Genomic DNA, 23919 nt, shown 5'->3' on the forward strand with positions numbered 1-23919 from the left:
TCTCAGAGATCTTAGAGCTTCCATAGCAGAGACTATAGGGGTGCAAGTCAGCACTGACCTCTGGAACACTTGTCATGAAAACTGGTATGGGCTCAATGTGCACATTGGTGCTCTACTGACTCAAAACACCTGAAGATTCTTACCCTGCATGTTTAGAAGTAGGACTGCAACTGGAGTCAAATTCTGCCTTGCTAGCTCTATGCAAGGTTGCATATATTGAAAATGGAAAAAAAAGAGCTTTCTTAGCATGGTCTATCAATGGACACTACTAAAAGTTGGAGAAATTAATTTTATAGATTATATTTTACCACCATTTCTTACATAGTCTGCTATATGACTGCAGGAATAGAACTGAATTCAAGCACACTACAGTGAAAAGAGATCACAGTTAACAAAAAGTGGTAATATCAGTAAGTATGAGATTAGGTATTTTTAGTTTTAAAGAACTAGCAGTAGAAAAATGCACAAGACCATGCATAATGCTAAAAGGGTATGCTATCAGAAAAGAAAGCACTTATTTTTAAATGTGCCTCCAAATAGCCCTGTTATATTAGCACAACCTTTGAACTTGGGTCGTGGTTGCATTAAGCTTCCTATCCAGTCAGGTCATCCTGTGGGTATAAATATATGCTTTAAGTTATATAAACACCATCCAATCCTATTTGCATTGTCACTCTGAGACACGAAAAGCCATCGTGACCTCCTTTTCCTATGTCCAGTGCTATCTATAAAGCAGGCTTAGGTCCTTTTCTTATTAAGGAGGTCAGCTCTCTTAATGAGCTTTAGGCATTCCCAGAGAGTTTTCCAATACTGCAAGACATACCTGGCCCCAGGCAGGACGGTTGCAGCCCTGCCAACACCTAAGCAGTGCAGACAGATGCCATGTGACAGGTTATGCAACAGAGCAGGGCTTGATATACCCCGGGCCCTAGAGCATGGAAAGGGCTCGAGGGAAAGGAGCATCAGGTGAGCAAGAAATGTTTGCACATTGTGTTTCTTGGGGTGCTTTTGGCACTGTAGCAAACTGCATTAGGCTTAATTTTATGTATCATGAAGAGGCCAACTTGTAAAGCATCCTGGGGTTTAGTAATGTTTTGTGTGCTCTAGAACTGTAGGGGCTGAAATTCTACGAAGACTCAGAAATCATGGTTATTCCTCTCCGGAGAATGACACCTGGGTATATAAGGTTGCTGCAGGTATGACTTTTTTTTTTCCTTTTAATTAAAATACCTGTATTTCTCTTGATCAGATTGATTTTATTTCAAATTGCTGTATGACCAACCCAAGAGAACACTGGTTTCTTGCGGGTTAACTCAAAATAATTAATCCTCTGCTGAAAAGCAAATGAATTACAACATTTCTTGATAATTGGTATCATGCTGGAACACCAAATGCAGAATATTTGGAAGGAGTTAATTCTTCTGCAGTGCTTAAACAGAAACTGCTTCTCCATAATTTTCTCTTGCAATGGTTTTGTGTGTTTGGGGCAGTGGGAAAATGCTAATGGAAAGAAGGATGTGACTCAGCTGACCCATCAGTGAAGCACTTCAGCCAGCTTCCTGGCCATGATAACAAAACCTCAGTCAGTACAGACCTCTGGAACACTGGGAAATCAGACTATCAATCATTATATGAAGAAAACAAATAAAAGCTTGTATAGAAAACGTTTTAAATCAGCTGAATAATTGAGACTAAAGCAGCTATAAATATATATACATATGTATACAACAAAGAATACAGAAGAATTCCTTATTGTATTCCATATTTTGGTATTTACAGAGTATCCATCCTTTCTCTGGAAAATGCCACAGCTCTTAGCACTGCGATCTGCATCCAGAATCATAGACTGTAGCAGCTGACAGGGGATAGTTGAGTGGTGGAGAGGCTGAGCTAAAGATGCTGTGTTTCAGTCCTAGCCATGAATTTCTTTCACACCTCCCTGCATATCTTTTGATATCACCTTACATAGTAATTCTGTTTGAAATTTCTTTTGTCTTCATTTATTTTGCAGCTGAAATAGCCACAGTCAGACACATTTATCAAAGTCAGAGCACTGAGCTCTAGTTTTTTAAGCTCAATAAAAACCTAGAATCTGGAAGTGAAAAAGAGGCTCCTTGGAATCTGTTGCTTCTGTCAGTGATGCAATGCTTTTCATCCATGGATTGCAAGGAAAGCATTAAAAAAAAAAAAAAAAAGAACATTATTTGAGGCCTAGTAATTATTTCACTTAAAGAAACCAAATGCAGCACCAAGAAAGACACATGTTGTATTTTAACTCAAAGTGCCAATATGTATACGAATTTTTGTTTTGCTCTTTAAGGACTCCATGCAAATGTGTTTCTGCCTCTTGATCAGTGTATCATATGGACTAGGCAAGCAACAGTAACTTAATTTCTTTTCTGACTGTTATTCAGATATAAATAAGTAATTCTTATCTTTACTTTGCTTGGCATTTTCTGCTTCTTCATCGGACTTGACAAAGTGACTATGTCAGAATTTGTCTGCTTGGTCTGGTCCTACCTGTGGAGGTCATAAAGGACGTTAGTGATCCCTTCTAGGCTTGCTTTCCTGAATTAATATCTAACATTCAAGGAAACGTCCTGTGTTAGTAGCAAATCTGTTGGAAAGAAGAGATCTTCGTTCTTTACACAATAAGGACATTCCTTCTCCTTTATGCCTAAGCCTCCACACTTGATTCAGCTCTCCCTCTCAGGTAGCCAGAGGGAACCCCATTAAAGTCACCAAAATCAATGAGCAGCAACTGAAAGGAAAATCATTATCAGACATGTGTCCTATCTTTAAGAAACTGAAAAAAAGGGAGGGTTTCCAAAACATGCAATAGATTGTGTGAAATGTTCTTCAGTGGAAAGCAGGAGCATACCCTGTTAAATGGCACGGAGAAAAAAAGACGTGCTTTGTAGGTTTCAAAGACCTTTTGTGTTGCACTGAGCGGAATCAGCTTGTAACTTGCCCTGTTTCTCCCTTAGACTCAAGCTGCAGCAAAGATCGTTATCAACCCATCAGACACAGCGCTGCAGCGGGCGGCATTGCTCCTGGGAGTGTTCGGGATCAGCATATCCAGCTACAGCACACACCAGCTAACTCAAACAAAAAGATTCCCCTTGACCACTTAGGCTGTGGTAGGATGTGTGACCCAAGAAATCCAGGCTTATGGCAATACTGCCTGACTCCCTGCTGATGAGTGGCTTTGCTGCCGCTGTTACCGTGTGGAGGTAATGAGACACTTTGCAGCTGTGATTTCTACATGCAAAGTTAAATAGATGGAAGGACTGCAGACTTCGTCAAGAAAGAAAAAAAAATAACTGCTATCAAAAGCATTGGATTTCCAAACAAGACGAACTTTCTGTAAATGTTATGGATTTCTTTTGTTATTCAGTGTATACATAGAGATCTAAAGGTATAAAATTACAGTTACGTTCAGAGTAGCTGTAAAGAGACCGGTGTGGCTGCTGGGCTCTGGGGGTGTCACTGCGTTGCAGCTTTTGCAGATGACTCCAATGCAAAGACTGTTTTTGCAAAGAAGAAGTTAGAAGCAATACATTCCTCATGACAAGGCTTAGAACAAAAGGAATTAATCTTCCATAGATTCTTTGCACTATACATTTGGGTATTACAGAATTTGTGCACTCTAGCTTTTTCTATTGAATCTTAAACATTTCTTGATGCCTTTTGAGTAGCAATGTTTGTGTATTGCAACACAAGCTGGTAGCCTTCTGTCACAGCAGAGATGGCCACAGGCTACACCAGCCATATGGTGCTGGGAAGGCCCCATGGCTCCAGACCAGATAACTTCATAGCTGGGCAGAAACTAAAAAGTATCAGTAAAGTTCTAGAAAGTATCGGTAAAAATACTGAGTTGGGTTCCATTGCAGCGTTCAATATCTGGCTGTATTTTTCTGCAAAGTCAACTCATCTCATAATATATATTCTGATTAAAATACAAATAGAGTTTGACCTTTTTACCCTACTTCTCCCTTGTTTTCTTCTCATTGGGTACAATAGCTTATTCAGGAAAGTTCTCTTACTATTGGCTTGTACTTTTCCAACTGTTTCTTATGTTTTATGTAAACATAGCTTTGTAGGCTCTTCTGTGCATATGTTAGCATTTAACATCCTTTGTTCTTGGTTACTAAATACAAATATTATTTTGGGGTCGTTTTCAGTGTTTAAAATTATTTCATCTGTCAACAGTGTTTATATTCAGCCACTAAGGGGCATCCTTCACAGCTGAATATTTTGAACTCTTCAGATTGCTCATTCCAACATGACAAATCACAAACTAAATCAGGCTGAAATTTTTACTTTTTTATTTTTTAATTGTTCTTGTCCCTGTTTGCCTTTTTCTCACCCTTTCTAAGAAATGTCTCTCCTCCTCCCACAACTTTTGTTAGAAGATGATGAGAAAATCAGTGTTTACAAAGTCATTTTTTTTCAATGTGCCAGGTCATAAATTGCTTCCATCTTATATAGACTTCTGTTTGTATTAAAAAAAAAAATCATATAATTAAATATTCCATCTTCTGCCTTCACCTACAAGAAATGAAACAAAATATTTGAAATCCTTGACAAAAGTGAGAATGACACCTCTGGAAAACATTCAGTCACAGAGACTGACATTACATAGTGTGACCCCCACCACCATGCTCAGTATGCCAGAATTATGGCTTTTTAATCTATTACAGGATTTTTGGCTGCTGCATTTTTGTTAACTGATTTCCTGCTCCCATTCAACATGAATGTAAGACCATTAACTGTTTTCAGGGTCATTACTATGCTAATGCAAGCTCTTTTGTTAGAGGAAGACTATGTGCAATAACATCATTTTAACAAGATATACTAGAATAAAATAAATTATGACTTGGCCACTGAGATGTTCCCATTGGAAATAATGCTCACGAGGAATGTGTACTTTTCCATGAAAATTGTTTTGAGTAGTTTTGAAAGCTTTACTTATTACCAGTGAAAATGACAGGAGGACAACACAGGCAATAGGCACACTAAGTGTGGAGAGATTTTATAAAGGTAGGGGCCACAGGAGCCTCAGGAACATACAGTGAAGCACCAGGGAGCTGTAATTAAAATTATTTACAAAACAGGATGTTTCAGCTTGTTTCTGATGAATTGGGCCTGGGCAGAAAATCACCTTTATGTGAAAAGATGGGACTGCATCCAGCAGAAGATGTAGGCATTGGTATCTAACCTATCTGTTCCTGTAGAAACCTACACCCAAAATGTCAGTTTTCTGAAGTGCATCTGCCACCTCATGCCAGGCACAACACACAGCCGTGTGCCCTTCTCTTTCACTGCTGTGCCTCCCTGGAAGACCTTTCAGGTTTCCCCTCAGCCAGGCGAGACTGGGGTGTGTTGAGCACCAAGGCATCAAAACCCTGTGGAGGTGGCAACAACATGCCCATCTTCTCATCCTTCCTGTGTCTGGAAGCCCAGCTGTGGACTGGAGGTTGCCCAGAATACGAGTGGAAGCTAAAATCCTGTATCCCTTTTTGTCCTGCTTTATGTTGGAGCAAGCACTCTTTGGCAGAGGAAGGAAAGGCACCTGCACAGGTGTTCCCATGGAGGAGCCTGTGGCACTGTACCTTCCCTTCTCCTCCGGAGTGACTGGCATGGTCCCAGGGCTCCTGACTCCCAAAGGAGGCTGGCTGTATGAGCCTGTCCCTGCTCTGCACCCGCTACAAACAGGCAATTAGGACAAGCTAAAACCTTTTCCTCCTAAGTGCTTATTAGCTAAGCTTTCCCACTCCCTGCACACAGTGTGCCATGGATTTGGACCTTACTTATGTTTGCCATGTTTATAGACGTCTAACAGAAGCCTGCAGGCTCCGTATGGGGCTGGGCTCCCAAAACCTGAGTAGGATACTGCTCCATGCTGCAATTCCCAAGCCTGCCTGTGAATTTTCTCTTCAAAGCTCTGAGCACACCAAACTTCAAGCATATGTTTATGTCCTATTGAAGTCAAAGGGGATTTAAGGAACATCCTTACATCCTTTGCCAGTGAGGTATTTAATATTTTCCTTGATCTCCACCAAAGAAGCATTTACATTTTAAATATATTTGTACTTTTGTTTATATGGTTTTACTTCAAAAATGTTGGCAATTCATCAACAATTGAATGCTGATGAAAGTCAGGAGCCTGGTGAGCTTGGGGAGGTTAATGCTGTATTACCTAGTTTTAAAAAACATCAGCAATGGATTTCATTTGGCATATAAATTGTTATGTTTGAGGACTTACCCTCCAGGAATTACTTTGTACCTTCCCTAGCTTCTAAGAATATTTAAATGGAAATGCTATTTAAGCTAGTAAATATTAGACTTTCTTTACAAATACACTTTAAAAGCCATTTCATAAAATTTATTGGATTGGTTTTACTTCTAATATCAGGTAAATATAGGTTAATATCTCCTGATACTGAATAATTGTAACTCAATTAATCCACTTCTAACAGAAGTAACTTTTCTAGTCTGAATTATGTCTTGATATATCAAGTTAATTATTTTATTCTTTGAGGAGGTATCACGGGAGATTTTGTAGCTGTTTGATTTGTATGCCTGAGTCCACCTCCTAAAGGCAAGAGAAATTAAAACATTAAATAATCAGAAACTCAAACATGGTTGTTAATCTTCAAATAGATGTAGCATAGACTGGAGACTTGTTTGTGATAAGTGGCATTGCTAGTGAATATCACAAAGCATTCAAGCTCTTTCACACATATGTACTCAGTTATCTAAAGCAGGATTTCTGTATCCTTCCATTGGGACAGGCAACTAAGGGCAGCCACTCAAGGTAGCACTCATCCACTAGTAAGGGAAGTATAATATAAAGGGAGTGCCTGACACATTTCATGCACCTTCTGGAAATGATGTTTCTGCAAACTGCTGCTCTAGACCATTACTTATCTCTAGAGCTGCAGATTGTGTATCTCCCAGTATGCCACAGACCCAGAAGATGAAGCTGAGTTTGCCTTACCCATCAGTGGGTGCTCCATTTCTTACAAGGTAGTGGTAATGTCCTCATGGGGCTGAGCCCCTAATTCATGTATGTGACTGAGAACAGAATGCAAACAAGATGATAAACTCTTCATTTTAGACCATGCATTTTTGCTAGTGCCAGATTCATGGAAGTCTGGCCTCAACTGAGGTTTCAGATGCTGCTGTAGTGGTAATTGACAAATTAATAAATTAATAAATAAAACTGGGGCATTGATGCTGTGTGGGAGCTTCCTTCCTGAAAACTTCTGTGTCTGCACCACCTTTTCAGTGGCAGGTTGTGCAGTGGGTTTGTCAGTGGAAAAGCTGTGTGTTAGTGTTCATTCACTTCCCTGGCTTCATTTGAATGTGGCCACTGACACTTAACTGAGAAAAGGTTTTCCCTGTGCAGTGCAATGGCACTTCCCTATGGATATATTAGTGATAAAACAAACAGAAGGAGATATTAATGCTTGTCACATCTTCTCTTACCTTGGATAAAATGCCTTTTCCCCTCCTAGTTATGAGTAGTCAATGACAACACAAAATAACACCCTCAAGCAGTCTTGCCTTTCATATGACTTTGTTGTTATTCTTCTAGAACTATCACAGTTTAATAAGGAGGCTGAAAGGTAGTTTAATCAAACAGTAGATTAATAAGGTTCCTGAGGCTACATTCACTTCAGCTTTCAACTTCGTGTGTAATCATGAGCTATGGAGTGTCACTGACTTTTAATCAGTGCCTGTGTCTGCAGTGGGTGTGTTTGTAAGCATAAAAAACAGCCCCAAAGGGCCCAGAAAGAGCTATTTCTTCCCCTCCTTAGCTTCATTCTTGCAAGTGACCTTTCTAAGAGTATAAAAACCATTAATCCACACCTTTTAAAAAGGTGTTAGGAACCTCATGTAATCCACAGCACACCACTCATGAAGTCAATCCTGCAAGGGGGACACTGGAGTCAGAGTAGTCAAAGGAGGTGTCGGATGCCAAGCAGGGTGAGGGCTTGAATTAGCTTGTAGTGGGTACTTCCATGTCTTTCCATTAAGAAACAACAGGTGAGATCCAGCTCAGCTGACATGATCAATGGAAAATTTGGCCAAATCTGCCCACACCCTTAGCTCTCAATACAGAGAGTAGATATGGGTCCTAGGGAGGCCACTACCACCTTGGCCCCTGGCAGCAGCCTGAAGGTGCTTTGTGATGAGCTGAAGAATGGGGATGGTTTTCTTACATGTCAAAGTACTTAGTATTTGAGGGTTCTCCAATTTTTCTGTAATTTTCCTGACTAGGGGAAGAGACTGTATCTCATTGCTATTATTTAAACCAGAGTAAGGAAGAAATGCCAAAGCAGATTTACCCTGCTGCTGAGAAAGATTTTTAATCTTTTTTTAAAAAGCAAATGACAAATTGGTTTGTCCTTTACTCTCTGTTCTTCAGTAATGGATTACAGGAACTTGGCCCAAAAGGAATGGGGGCACGTAAATCCAAAATTGCTGAAAGCTTAAACAGAATCATCACTGGCTAGGAATAGCTCAAACACCATGTGCCTTCCCTGTCATAGCTGAGCCATAGTTCCTTTTAAAAAGTGAGCTCTGTCTCAAGGGAAAAGGAAGCACATGAGGCTGTACTCTGCTCCACCAGGTGTTACTCAGCTGCACTGTGATAGATTCCTGAGGAGAGGAAAGCCAGTGGAATGGAACCCAAAACTTTGCTTCACTGTGACCCTCCAATGGCAGAAGAGCCCCTTGGGTGCTGCTTTGGCCAAGACAACCAGAGTATGGCTGAGCCTTCAGTGAGGGTCCACATCTCTGTCTCAACTGCTGTCTCCTGCTCCCAGAGCTGCTCTGTGGCCCCTCTGAAGCCTGTGGAGCTGTGACTGACCCAGTGTGCCTGTCTGTCTGTCTGCCTGTGCACATAAGGGAGAAGGGCAGGAGGAGGCTCTTGTGCTCAGACGCAGGTGGTGAACGCTGCAGCGGTGTGAGGAGTGATGCCTCACAGCAGCAGCTCTGTCCTGAGCCACCTGCAACCTCCCACTGGGCCTTAGCTTTCATCTGCAGCACAGCACTGGCAAAGAGCTCTTTCATCAGGTAACTCGGAGTCCCCCACTTGCCAGCTACATCCTGTTCATTAGCCCCAGAGCTCACCTGAGGGATTATTTGTCATGCTTCATCCCCAGCTGAATTCAGCTGTTTATTTGATAGCACAGAATCAAGAGGAGAAACTAAATAAACACTGTGTTTGCCCTGAGAAGGTATCTGCAATGTTTTTTGCCACTTTCCACCTTATTTTCAATTTTCCTGTAACAATTCTGCTGTTACATGTGTGTCCCTGCATCTTCCTGCTTTTCCTTGCCAAGCAAAAAGGCCCCGAGGCCTCAGCTGACCCTGTCTTGCAGAACAGCATGGGATGGGGTGAGAGGCATCACTCAGCAAAGAACAAGGGAAGCAGAAGCAGCATCCCTCCCACCGGGTGAGAGGGGCTGTAAATCTCATCCATGCAGTGAGCCTGGGACCACACTGAGCCCAGGGTGGCTATAATGAGTCAATGCTCCCACAATCACTGAGCAAACCTGGCAACTCACTCAGGCTCTGGGTAGCTGTGGTTTAGCTGTGCAATTCAGTTCAGGTTTGTGTCAAAGTGACAGGAGGATGCATGTAAAGAAACCCACTTTCACTGGGTCACTAGCAGACTTTTTGGCTGTTTCTTTTTAAATCATACAGTTTGAATTCTACTTCATAGTTGCTCTCCCATATTAATTAGTTCCTTGCTGAGCAGTGCACTAAAAAGCCCAGAGTTTGCTGTAGGATATGAACACTGGAGTATGATTCTGCACCTTTATTTCACTAAACTTTAGTCACTATATATTAAATATTCAGCCTGAGTTATTTCCATATGTTCTGTCCACAGTGAGTGAAAAAAAAATTAACACCTCCAGGAAAAATTAATCCCCTTCAGGAGGTGTCTAGAAGAGGTGAGCCAACTTCCCATCTAATGACTGCCTCTCTCTGTACTGATAATGGACTGGACATCTCAGTGTCAGAAAGCTCAAGGCAGCAGAGATAAATCATCCCTATCTCCACAAAAACATTCTGTTCCAATGATAGCAGTTTCCCATTGAAGACAGACACTGAGACAGATAGTGAATTCATAGGCACAATTTCCAGGCTCCATCTTTCAGAGGGAGTCACTGAGCTGCAGGATGCTGTTTCTGGGACTAGGAAAGCAGAGCCTGGGAACTGACCAGCCCCCCTGTGGCTCACCTCTCATATGGAGGCACCTGGAACCCTCAGAGAGCTGAAGCAGCACTGAGTAGGAGCAAGCTTGCACTGGAGAGGGGGATGTCCTGCAGCCTGCCAGGTACCAGGGCTGACTAGCATTTATGGGAGGAACAGTGAAGATGCCATGTCAGAGCATCCTTATGGGAAGTAAGAGGTCACAAAGGGCATTCCGTCTTTCCTTTGGAGATGAAGCCCTTGGCACCAAGTCATTGAGCAACAGCAGCAGCTGCTAGACAGGAGTTTGGCATGTATCTACTGACATCCTCCCTGAAAACGGCAGGATGCCTTCTGCAGAGAGAACAGCTTGCAGGCACCCAGAAAACTGCACTCAAGGATCCACCATGAAGCCCATTCACAACCCCACTAGCTCCTTCCCTCCATCTCCCCCTTACAGGAGCAGGGACCCCAGTCTGGTCACTCTTGTCCCTTCCAGGACCACCTGTCTTGATGGGCCTTTCAGGAAATGACCACAATCTGCAAATGAACTCATGAGAGATGGTTCACTTTCTGCCCCCCTGAAACAAGGGGATGGCCACTGTCTGCAGGCTACAGGCTGGAGGTGGACTGAGGGCCAGGGTGAAGCCTGGTGGCCACCAGAGCCATCTGCTGGCCCTGGGACATGAGTTGTGGCCAAATCAGAAGGTGCCCATGCACTGTAGCAATCTCATAGGGGCCACAATTAATTTCGATTGGTGTACAAATGCAATTTAACAAGTTTCCCAGTCTCTTATGTAAGCTAGGAGAAAACAGCAGAAAACTAATCATTTCTGGATGAGAACTGGAGAACTGCAAACAAACAAACAAAAAAAAACCAACAAATCTCAAACAAACAAACAAAAAGGAAAGTTCAGCTCAAAACTGTGCAGCTCTGTGTAAAACATGCTTCAAATACTGTTTTGAGTCTTATTTAGTTCATCATTATTTTGCTACCTGAGCAACTTGTACATGAAATGACATAACATAAAATATCTCAGATATTTAAAGTAGGATTGGAATTATTTCAGGTTTTTCTCACTGACACTGGAGAGAAATAAATGCTACTCAGCTCTTGGGTGAGACAGTCCACCCTCCAGAGGCACACATTTCTTTACACTGATTATGGAGGGAGCCTACTGTGTCTGTGCTCCTAATTCAGGCATCTCATTTATGTTTCCATAGCTAGCTAGGCTGAATCTGGGCCAAAATCAATCCACTTAAGTGTCAAATCTCCCACTGCCAAAGGTCAAATAACTCGCTCTTACAGCAAATGAAATCCATGGCTCTTAACACTTGCTTTTCCCAAGCAACAAAGCCACAGTCATAAACAAAATCACAGAATCACAGAATGGTTTGGGTGAGAAGGGACCTTCAGAGTTGGAGCTTCACTGTCATCCCTGATATTCGATTAAAAAGTGAGTTGTGCTGTACCTCAGTCGCCATGGTTCTTTTAAAGCTGGACTTCCTGTACTCATTGTAGTCTAACAGCCCTTGAAATGAAACATTATTTTGCCAATATCTGTAAAGTATTATTTCCCCTAACACAATGTTTAACATAGAATGTTATTGCATTCTTTAATCCCAGGGACTGCTCAGAAGTTCTCAATAAATAATAATTTTCATTTCTTTTCAACACAGGCATCTATAAGTAATTGTGTAATATCGCTGGGGCTGAATTTTCTGCAGATCTCTGTTGCACTGTAAATAAAGTATTGTATGTGCTTTGCACTCTTGGATCTGAACTGGTGCCAAGGACTTGAAATCATCCACTTCAGTGAGAGAGGATGAGAAAAGGAGAGGGTTTATGGATAAGAGAGCTCAAGTTTTACGTTAGGGACCAATGAGGACCAGCAGTTGTTTCAGTTCCTCACCTGCAACAGGCAGGTAACAGTATTTCCTTTTTCTCACTTTTCTGCTCTGCCCATGGCAGCAGGAGAGGGGCTGGTGGCTGCCCTTCCCATGCAGGCAATGTGCCTCTGGGTGCCAGACTCTGATGGACTACAGCCCTCTGTTGCCTGAGGAAATTGCCTTAGGAGTACTTTAGGATCTGGCTGAAGGAGTCACAAAGTCATTAACGGTTATAGCTGAAGTTCTTGAAGAATGGGGGAGGTCCCAGAAGACTGAAAATAGGGCAAAAATCTTTCAAATGGCAAAGCCTAGGATCACTGCTTAGTAGTGCTCAAAAACCACTCAAGAGTACTCAAAAAATAATCAGAGCTATTTGCAAACCCACAAGAAAATAAGAGGATAAAAAACAGCAAGTGTGTTTATCAGGAATAAATCGTGTGCAACCAACCCAGTTTCCTTCTCAGACAACACTGCAAGGTGAGCAAGTATCGTAATGTAGGTGGCAAATGTCATTCTCACATGCAAGCTGAGGGAAAACACTTTAAATGAACCTCAGTAATGCGATTACAGGCCTTGTTCAAAAACCTACAAAGAATGAAGAGCATTCTTTGAGTGTCTGGGAAAAAAATATAGAATGGGCTCCTGCACACTGCTGTGAACGGGGGCTGCCTGATATTTTCACTAATGACTCACGGTATGTGAGTAGGAATGCATAAAACATTACCCTCAGAAGGTCTCTGGGTGCCAAAAGACAGGAGCAGAATTCAAAATGATCTAAAATCTGCCAAGTGCTCTAAGATCAGCAGTAGGATACAGGAGGGACAAGCACAAAAACTTGACACTTTGGCAGAAGCATCATCTGTGTGAACACAGGATGAGGAGCAAGGCAAGTGTGATGGAGCGAACCACAGCACTAGGCAGCAGTGTCAAACAGCTGCAGGGGTGGGAAGCAACCCTGTGGGGCTGTCAGGAGAGGAGGTGCAGGCTGGAAGGTGTGTGAAGGAGTCTTCTTGCTTTGTCCAGCGCTGGTGAAGGCCCAGCAAAACTGCTGTTTCTCATTCTGAACCACCTTTCAAGGAACATGTGCAGCAAGCAAAGAGAGCTCAGAAGGAAGTTACAAAAGTAAGAAGCACAGAAAATGTGATCTGCACAGAAAGAGTGAACAAACTGGTAGCTTGGAAACGGGAAGACTGATACATGCCACAGACCTGACCATCTCCCAGAAGCCCTGACAGTGGACACTGTGCCTGCAGAAGGCACCTCTGCTGACCCACAAAAAGCAGGTGTTCTTTCTTGCTGGCCTTGTAAAGCTCTGTGTCACAGCATTTTGCAAAGCCAAGGCCACCCTGCTTGGCAATGCTTTTGTGGATGCATAATGCCACAAAATTATGCTAGAGACAGCTGATTTGGACAGGAAGCTCAGGGGTGCTCTGTTATCCTGGAACCTGCCAACACAGCAACCAGCACTTGATACTGCAGGATCACCAGAGGGAGCATGCCACCAAACATGTAAGTAGGGATGAGCCATCCCAGAAGTTTTCTGCCCCAGAGGTCGGCATCTAGGAACAACGACATGCGTGGCTGCACTGCCAAGTGCTTTCAAGGGTTGTCTGGAAATTGGTATTTTGTTTTCAGCTTTATTTAGTAAAAGATGTTCCCGCAAAATTGATCTCTTGCTGTTCTGTCCTCTCTCAGTGGGAGAGGGTCCATAATATTGGGGTGGGGGGGGGTGTGTGGAAAAGAAAGCTTGGCTTACATTTTTAAATGCACTGAGGCCAAAGTCATGACTTACTACTTGAGGTGCCTTTCTTCAGGTACCACAAAGCCTGACCTCATGGAAATGAGCTGTACCCTACCAGAAGAGCAACCTCTGCTCCCCACAGTGCCAGGGGGAAGAAAAGATACTGCAGAGCAGCCCAGTGGGTCTGCAAGATACTACTTTCAGCTGAGGCAGCTACTCCAAAATACCTGAGCTTCCATCAGCACTTGGACAGTCCTGATCACTCAGGACCCACAAGCCAGTGGAAACCGCTTCCTAGCACATGCATCCTTCAACAGCTGCCTCTGGATGCACAGCTGGAGAGGAGCAGGTGATGCCATTCATCCCCAAAAGTCCAGTAGTCAAAGCACCTGTCTCAGCTATTTCTCTTGGATGTGGCACCAAACTCACCACCAGGAGCACTGTATCCCCAGCCCTGGATACCTCCCAGCCCCAAGAGGCATCCCCAGAAGCAGGCCTGGGGATGAGGCAGGTCCCTGCTGTGGGACAGCTGGGTGTAAGAACACTGAGGGAGCATGAGCAGGATCAGGAGCATGGCTGTAGTGAACAGCTAGCATGAGAAAGGAGGACAAAAACTTTAAACCACAGACCTCCTAGCATCTGCCCTGCTCTTCCTGTGGCTCCTCAGCCAAATGTAATTAACCACTGAGAACAGACTGACTGAACTTCACCATAAATATTGTATCAAACGTCATCAATTCTCCTTCCCATTATAATTTCTGAGATAGAGCCATGATTTTGTCTGTACTCTGTAGAAAATAGTTTGCAAGTGGTAAACAACCTCCATTATCTCCAGTGCCATACCCTGTCACATACCCAAGCAAGTCCCACACAGCAGGATTGCTCAGCTTGGCAAGCCTGCCATCACACACACAGGTGGATGGAGGCAGAGGTCTCATGCCAACACTCACCTCCCCCTGTCCCACACGTGGGTTGCTGGACCCATGAAAAGTCTTTAGCAATGGATGTCTGGTCTCAGAGGTCACAGCTGCACATGCACACAGCAAGCCCTCTGCTGAGGCACCTCAGGTGGATCTCCATGGCATGAGCCCTGCCCTGCCTGTTGACCAAAAGGTGAAGATGGCCCAGTTTTGGTGCAGGAACCCAGCTTTGGCTACATAGGATATTCATACTTCTGACATTTAACACACCACGTGGGAGGAGGAAAGCTGTCTCTGATCCATAGCATAAGCAATGTGCCCTGAAACTTCATAAACCATGCACCCCATTATTTTTTAGATAATTTTATGCAAATATCTGTTATTTTCCGTGCTGGTTTTATTCCCATTCTGGAGTTTTCACTTTTGCCACCTTGTCCATCGTGTGCCCAGTTCTGGTGTTTATAAATACATGTGATTTCTTTTGTTATTCTCATTGTTGCACATGGTCCAATTCAGTAGCCTGATTTATTTATCTGTATCAGCTATTCAATATCATGCAACCCACATAATATTTTATATGCCTAAGGTAAAGTTAATTCAATAGCATAAAATCCAGGTTTCTTTTTAGGAGTGGAGCTTTTATTTCATATCCTATTGATCATCAAGAGACAAAATGTTAATGCAGCTTTCCTCTGAACTGTTCCTATAGCACCAGTGTGGGGGAAGCATAAAGATGAATACAGAAGAGAAACTATATTTCTTTCACAAATTTACATACAAGTAAAAAAAGGATAAGCATACTTAGTGAAAAGTTCAATTTTTCTGTTTATCTCCTGTTGAAATATAGCTCTTCTTTTGACCAGCTCTAGAAGAACTCAATGGATTGGGCAAACATCAGACCAAAACTATTTTTGATAGTGTTTTGAAAATATTGGCCAGCTTGTGCAGTTGGATGCAATGAGAGATTTAAGCAGTTGCTGTCAGAACTGGCATAATTTTATCCTACCTGCAAAATCCAGTCAATGCCCTGGCCCTGGCGAATGTAATTTCCTCTGTGCAAGCCCTCACCAAAACATAAAGTCAGTATAAATGAGCTGAGTGAGCACAACCACCCTGCAGCCAGCAGCATACTAGGAAGAAAAAAAAAAAAAAAAAAACAGTCTGGAGATCAGCATGTCCTTAGGATCTATTTTGATTCCCTGCACATAATTTTTCCATGTTGCTCCAGTGAGGCTCTTTTGAAAAATTACATTCATAGTTCATTTTAAGTAATCTCTGGTGCCTCATAACCTTGTTCTTTGAAACACCTCAATCTGAGTATCTATCACTGAAAGGTATTTGAGGGCAGATTTCCAGACAAGGTCCAAAACCATCCCTGTTACATGCATGTGTTCACAAATCCTGTGCAAATTCCTGCATTTAAAAAAACCTTATTTTTATTGCACAATTATTTTTGCCAAAACAGGAAGCTTTCCCAAGGCAAGAACAAGTGAGTATTTGGTCAATCCCTTGTATCTGTGCTTATAAGATAAAGGAAGAAGTGGAAGAGAGCAGAGTCCTGCAAATGCAAATAGATCACCTCTTAGTCCCAGCTGCTTATCCTTTTAAGTCCTATGAAAACTGTAGTGTTAGCAAATTTAACTTTTCCTTCTTTTGACAAGGGATGAGGTATATTCTTCTTTGGGAGCCTGTCTGGGTATGACTCCCATATACCAGCTGAGCACACAACGAGGCTGAGTGGTTTAGACAAATGAATCATCTTTCTATCAATGCCAAAAAACTGCCTCATCTGTGGAACAACTTCGGGGGAACAAGGTAATATTTGTCACTTTGAAACAACTCTAAATATCTTTAAAGAAGTCAGAGGCTATCAAACTGATGCAAAAGCTCCTGGATGAAGCTCCTTCTGGTGTGCTGTGGTCTCCCCCTCCAACTCCGCATGTAACACATCCTCCTGGCTAATGTGCCTGTGGAGAGCGTATGGAGGAACACGTGGAGTTCTGCAGTCCTAGGAAATGCTAGGGGACAAATGTGAGGGCCAGGCTTTCTGTGGTGCCCCAGTTTGCTCCTTTACAATATACAGAATCAGAAATTGCACCAAGGCTAGAGGTGTGGGGAGCAGCTTTGCAAATCCTGTCCATACACAAGTGCCATATACCAAAGCCTGCTCCATACAGTGGGTAGGATAGGGGATTTCTGTGGTGGATTTGCATTTGAAGTACTTCTGTGTACAAAAGGAGAGGGTGTGTGTTGGTTTATTGCTTCACTTTAGGCCTTCATTCCAATTTTGGACATTTGTATTTACTGTATCTGGCTAAGTTCTGATTTAAGTGCATATCCTTATGTCACCAATGTATTTCTTTAACTGCTTTAATATTTCTAACAGTTCAGGTATCTTCCTCTGCAACATCCCTCATGGAAGAACAAGTCTTATGAAATTTCTTTGTGTTGAAACAACCCATGAACTAAAAAGAGATTAGTTGGGATAACACAAAAAGTCTCAGATCCTGCAGTGAGACACCATATCTCCAGTAAAGTTTTCCCAACAAGGAGCCTTCCTTTGTCAGAACCTCACTGTGCACCATCCATAAGAATGACAGTCCCCAGTAAGACTCAGTGGCACCAATGTGTGCCAAACTCAAGCTGTTAAAACACCAGGTGAGAGATGCTTCCTGCTGTATTCTGGCTGGGACTGCCTGCAAATGCACACCTACCCTCCCCCAGTGTCCTGGGTGCTACAGCCCCACCACGGGGTTGACTGCATGCTCACTTGGCCGGTCCTGCTGCCACAGAAGTGTCCTCCCTTCACAGACACCCTACAACATCATTGGGAGGTTTTGGGGTGTGTTCAGGGAGAAGAGCCAGCATGGCACCCACCACCCCATAGCTGTAACAACCCTCTGAGGTGGTCCCAGAGCAGCACTGTGAGCCAAGATCCACCCTCATATAATAAACACATCTTCACACTGTCAAACCTACTGGCAACAAATGGATGGGTGGTTATTACAGGAAGGATTCAAGGTAACAAAAACACATCATCAAGTTTTTCTATATAGTTAGTGCTATAGTTAGTATACAACTCTATATATGGCCCATTAAGAAGGGCTTTTTTTTACACTTAGTGGTATACCCTTTGGGGTAGGGCAGGGGAATATATGGGAATACACTGTAATTAATCTATAAGCAGATGATAACTCTCTCTTTAGTGGCAGATTGTCAGAGAGAAACAGTAAAATGAAGTGTGACTCTATGAGATACCAGAATTTGGGGGTGGGGAGTCTGTTAATAAGATCCCTTCAAAGGAATAGCTGATTGACATCACAGAATACAAAGCAGGAGGCAGTGCATTTTGTGGGACGAACTCTACAAGGCATCTCAAAATATTCCAAACCTAAATAGCTCCAGCATTGCTCTATCAGTTTTGAAATATTCAAATGTTACTCACACTGATTCAACCCTACTGAATTTGTCAGCACCCTGCAGAGGTACCAAAGGGAATGATTGGACAAGGCAGTCCTTCAGCCTCATTATAAAATTTTTCATCACTTGCACCTCAGCACTCCACAGGCAGCAGAGAAGGTCTGCTGACCATGACTGTCCTGGTGTTGACCTTATTTGGTTTGGATTAGGGGCTTAATTCACACAAATCTGCCATGAAATCAACATTACAAACCCCATAATTTTGTGTTTAACTCTTGAATTCTCCAGATGGATTTTTTCTTATGTTGTAGAATTGTTTCTGAATATCCATAATGAAAAAATTGGACATGTTATTCAGCAGTCCACATTTTATGTGAAATTATTTCCTGGTTATTTTAAGAGTATGAACTTTAGAAATATTAAGAAGGGAAGGGAAGGGAAGGGAAGGGAAGGGAAGGGAAGGGAAGGGAAGGGAAGGGAAGGGAAGGGAAGGGAAGGGAAGGGAAGGGAAGGGAAGGGAAGGGAAGGGAAGGGAAGGGAAGGGAAGGGAAGGGAAGGGAAGGGAAGGGAAGGGAAGGGAAGGGAAGGGAAGGGAAGGGAAGGGAAGGGAAGGGAAGGGAAGGGAAGGGAAGGGAAGGGAAGGGAAGGGAAGGGAAGGGAAGGGAAGGGAAGGGAAGGGAAGGGAAGGGAAGGGAAGGGGAAAGAAAATACTCCTGCCAATTTAAATGAAGAAACTGAAAGTTCTGTCATAAATTCACCTAAAAGCAGCTCTGTGGAACAGCACAGAGGAAAATACACACCAAAATAAATAAATAAATCATAATAAAAAAAGACCAGTGCAATCAGATGAATGTTGGTGCAGTTGGAGACCGGGAAATCAATCACTGCTCTTGGCTGTCTCTACACATTTCTGCCCGTGCCCAGTTGCCCAAAGCTATTTCTCAAATTCCCATCTGAAGTCTCTGCCACTTCTACACCATCCTTTGCATAATAACTATCACTGTCTTTTTTCTAGTGAGTTCTCAATAATGTCATCCTGTAAGGGGCAACTGCAGTGATAGGTGCTATCTTAGAAGTCTGAAAGAGCACAATTGTGCAAGAAATACTTTCCAAGCACTTCAGATAATCAGCTTTCCAGATGTTTGTGTCGACGCAGCCCCACAGCTCCGAAGACGATGTGCATCGTCTTTATCCCAGGACATAAATCTCACCACTCTCTGGGAAGTCTCCTATCAGCCAGCACTTTCAGGGAAGGAGCCATATTCAGAAAACCTTTATTCAATATTTCATTTTTGTCTGAATTATTTCCTGGGAACTAAACACAATCCATAGAAAGAAAATAATAAACATCAGGGCAAATATGCCAGGCAGGGATGCCCTGCAGCAGTGAGGTAACATTAAAAGAGCTGCTACATAATGCTCTCATTGCCACCTATATATTTAGGTTGAAAATGCAATTTATGGAAAACCAGTACTAAAATGAAGAGATGCAACAGCTGGACACCACAGTGTTAATGCTCTTTTTGAAGTTTTAAATAAGGCACATTAGGGCACCTCTGCTCTCCTTGTGCCTCCTCTTCAGGAGTCATTCTGCAGTCTTTCCAGACAGTAACAAAACTGCTTGGCACTGCAAGGCACAAGCCAAATCTGACAGATCCACTCAGGTATTTCAGCTGAGGGGTTATCTATACATATAGCATTATGTCTAACAATAACAATACAAATATTGTGTTTTGTACTTACAATGCATATAATGCATATACTGTATATTATAAGCATGTTATTATGTAAAATGTATGAATATAAAATACAGTAATATAAAACATAGCAATATACTATACTATATATCTAATGTCTATTATATTACATATATATTATAAAAAATACGTTACTTATACAAACTTACATCACATATACACTGTATATATACTACAGTATATATATGTCATTACATAGCTGTTATTATATAAATGTATTATTTACATGATAAAATATATACATATATTTATGCTTCTATAATTAATATATAAAATGTGTTTGTGTATTTTTCAGATCTGATTTTGTGTTTTATATTATCAATGTATTCATATTACTTATAAACGTAGAATTCAACCGCATTTACTGTTGTTGTTATGTTATCACCGTGTATTTACGTGTTCCCGCGTGTCCTGCAGGCCGAGGTGGCAGGAGGACAGGCGACAGCTCCCGGGGCTTCGTGGCAGAGCAGCTCCTGCGCGTCCCTCGTGCCTGCCTGTGGCCGGGACTGCGGCCCCAGCGGCGCCCCGGTGCCCGCGGGAGCAGGCGGGGACCGAGCGGGGACCGAGCGGGGACCGAGCGGGGAACGAGCCAGCCCCGCACACCCGGGCCGGGCCCGGGGAGCGCAGCCGCGCCCGCGGCGGCTCGGCCCGCGGTCCGAGGGGGCGGAGAGGGCGCGGAAGCGCCTCGGGCCGCTGCTTGTCCTGCCGCCTCGCTGCCTCCTGCAGCGAGCTCTCCTCCAGCTTGGCTTTGTGCACGCTTTGGTCCCGCCAGGCCTGGTCTGATCCCCGCCGGCCCAGGCGAGAGCCAGGCCCCTCAGGGCCGCCCGGCACGGACACGGCTCCTGGCTCCGGGGACAGGCCCGGCAGCACAGCCCTGGCCTTGCTCTGGGCCAGCCAGAGCCACAGGCAGCCTGGACTACATTTTGAGGCCAAAAGCTTTCTTTCTTATTTTTATGTATTATTGTGTAAAAAAAAAAAAAAAAAAAAAAAAAAAAAAAAAAACCCAATGATTTGCAACAGATTTTGCCAAAGTGTTATACTTCAATGTCATGGTCTTCAAATGCCCATCATCAAATCATGTTGGAGGAATCTGGATCACCTATGTTTGAGGCTTTGGAAATAGTCTTTGACAAGGGACACTCACTATGTTTCACACTGTTCACCTCAGGTTAACTTTTGATTTTGGACTCGTATTATTTACTACAAAAAAATACCAATGTGGTTGGCTCAACTTAGGGTCATAAAACCAGTCAGTATTTTTTACTTCTGACCAACATGAAATCAAAAGCCATCCAAGAGCAACTTCCTCACCAGTTAGTTCATCTTACAGCACTTCTGTGCATCTTATAAGTGTAATCTACAATTACAGAGCTTCTTATAGTGTGCTTGCTTCACCTTATATAGCCTCTTCTTCACCTGACAGCACTTCTGTAAAAAGCAGCTGAAGAACTGACAGCAACTTGCAGCTTAATTTTACTCAGGACTTCATGAATAGCACATCCTTCCTCAGGGCACTGTGAGGATGGAGCCACTGAGCTGAGCCAGAAAGGTTAAATGACAGTGAGCTCAAGTGCTCCAAGGCTAAGGGTTTATGGATTCCCTTCCTAGGCACTATCCATGTGCTACTTTTCCAGAACCTCAGGACATCAAGAACAGTTCTGACATACAGCTCCTGGAAAATGTATATACATGCACACACATCCCTATATGAACAGACAATTATTTGGGGTTTTATCTATGTATCTATAGATTAAACCTCAAAATCTGAGCTTAGTTTCTTGCTAAGATTGTCACCAAAATACGAGTGAGATGCCATGTGGTGGAGACTTGGAGCTACCAATAAAACCAGAAAAGTAACCCCCTCAAAACACCATGAATCTGCCCAACATCCCAGCTGTGGTACAGCTGCAGCTCTCTTGTGCTTGAAGTAGTTTTAAGACAGAGCAAGAGTATTTCTGCCACACGAGCATCAGTATTGGGCTGGTGTGGCAGAAATGAGAGCACCCTCGGCCCAAAACACCAAGGCACAGGCAGGGCTGCCACTTGGAGGGGGAGTCAGTGAACTGCTCCTTTCCAAAGGGAAACAGGAAAAAACACCAGCACACAGAGCCTAGAGAAACTGAAGTCAAAACAGGAACTAGAGTAAGACTTGAGAGGAAGAAACAAAACAAACTTTCAGGCACAGCCCAGCAGGGAAGGAAGCTGGGAACCTTTGCTGTCTTGTCTGTTACTCCTGCTTTCAGCAGGAAAACAGTTGCATCACAGAGCCATCTGGATCCATCAGCCATTTCTTCATCTATCTGGTAAAAAAATTATTTCAAGGTATGGCTTTTCTTAAATTAATGAGTTCCTGCAAGAGAGCATGCTAACCTGACACAGCTGCAGAGATCTTCTAAACAAATACAAATGTAATTATCTTTAGGATATGTGATTCTTTAGGATAAAATTTTTAGTTGTTTATTTCCTTTGTCCACTCATCTTGGAATACTAATTAAAATTAATTGTTGGATAAGTTATTCCTATTGTTTTCTCAGGCCTTTGAGCTTGATGCTGCTCTCAGGATTATGGACCTGTAGGCACAATATCCTCTGAAGTTATTATGTGTTAGCTACAGCCCAGAAACAGATAACCTGAAAAGTTTTACTCCATGGGAAATATGAAACTGTCCAACTCTCAGCAGAGAGCAGCAACTCATCAGGAGCTACCATGTGTTTCCCATCGGTAAGAGATGTGTATTTGGGCAATTAGTGTTAAGCAGTTGAATGGAAGCAGCTTGTCGGTCCCTGGGGTGTTGATGTGCTCAGCTACATTGATGTGATTCAGGGCTGGTCCCCCTGAGGATGGTGGGTGAAATCCACCTCTCAGGAGCACAGTCTGTTCTGAAGAGAAGCACTTGTATCTTGCTGCCTTAAAGCATCCTGTTGTGTTTGCCTTGAGCTGAAGTATTCAGGCAAGCCTTGCTGTTGCCAGGATGTAATTTGGGAGCTGCTGCAGTGCTGTCCTTGTTTCCAGCAAGCAGGCACAAGAGAAGGGATGTTCACTGTCTGCATGGGGGGTCCCTTTCCTTGACTTTTGCAGTGAAGAAGGAAAAAGCAATTTAGCAGAGGACTGGCCATTACAAATCCTTATTTTTCTGATTACAGAAGGACTATACAAATGACTTCCAAATACACCCCTCTCTTCCTTGTGCTACCCCATGAGGCCATACCACCCTTGCTCTCCCAGCCTTCTTCATGCTTTTTTTTCTTCTGGCACAGTGGTGCGAACAGCTGCACTGCAATTAAATACCTGAACTCCTGCATTTGGGATTAGATCCAAATAGTACTTAAAATTAATTCCTGCTTAAGCCTTCCTATGCGGCCCAGTGGTTTGGCCTGCACTTTGCTATTTAGTTGTTGTACTTCATAAAGAAGTGTCACACTGGAGGATAATTTCAGAAAATATCTGCAGCTATAGGCCTACATACACTCCAGGAAAATTCTAAGATCAGAACATAATACAAGATATTTGGCACATTAAACCTCCCACTGAGCGGCCAAGGCTGAAATTCTCTTCCAGATTGAGCACTAAGTCACAATTCCCACCTTATAATAGATGTTTTTTTGGGTAAAATTCCTGTAGGAGTGCTTCCCTGAGCCAGCAGTGTGCTGTCTACTGGAAGATCATCAGGTCCAGATGAACACTTTGGCTCTCCTCCTGCAGCACAGTTCCTTGAAAGTGCAGGAGGGATCTTATCTAATCTTACCAATCACATTAGATCAATTGAATATAATCACAGGTTAGGTTAGACATGTGGAAGAGCTGTGTTAACCACCGTCACCTCCTCTGACAAGGCGCTACAGAGATCAGATGGGCTGCATCTCCCTGACTGCTCACATGCCTTTGGGGAAAATGTCAGTGAAAAGCTGCAGACTTCAGCTACTGGTCCCGCATGATGGGAAAGCTGCTGTAAAACATCCTGTGCTGGGACCATTTTTTG

At 43.0% G+C, this 23919-nt stretch overlaps 2 long non-coding RNA genes across 2 annotated transcripts in view; one reads left to right on the forward strand and one right to left on the reverse strand.

Annotated features, from left to right (window-relative positions):
- LOC128785828 (uncharacterized) overlaps positions 1-20493 on the reverse strand; it is a 42030-nt gene extending 21537 nt beyond the window's left edge. Inside the window, exon 1 of the long non-coding RNA XR_008430046.1 lies at positions 20326-20493. This is a non-coding gene — a long non-coding RNA (uncharacterized LOC128785828). The remainder of the gene's footprint in view (positions 1-20325) is intronic.
- LOC128785829 (uncharacterized) lies at positions 1106-4173 on the forward strand. Its single transcript, XR_008430047.1, has 2 exons — positions 1106-1196; positions 2988-4173. It is a non-coding gene; the product is annotated as an uncharacterized LOC128785829 (long non-coding RNA).
- Positions 20494-23919: the final 3426 nt, after the last annotated feature.

This window comes from Vidua chalybeata, chromosome 3 (genome assembly GCF_026979565.1).
Source record: "Vidua chalybeata isolate OUT-0048 chromosome 3, bVidCha1 merged haplotype, whole genome shotgun sequence".
NCBI lineage: Eukaryota > Metazoa > Chordata > Aves > Passeriformes > Viduidae > Vidua > Vidua chalybeata.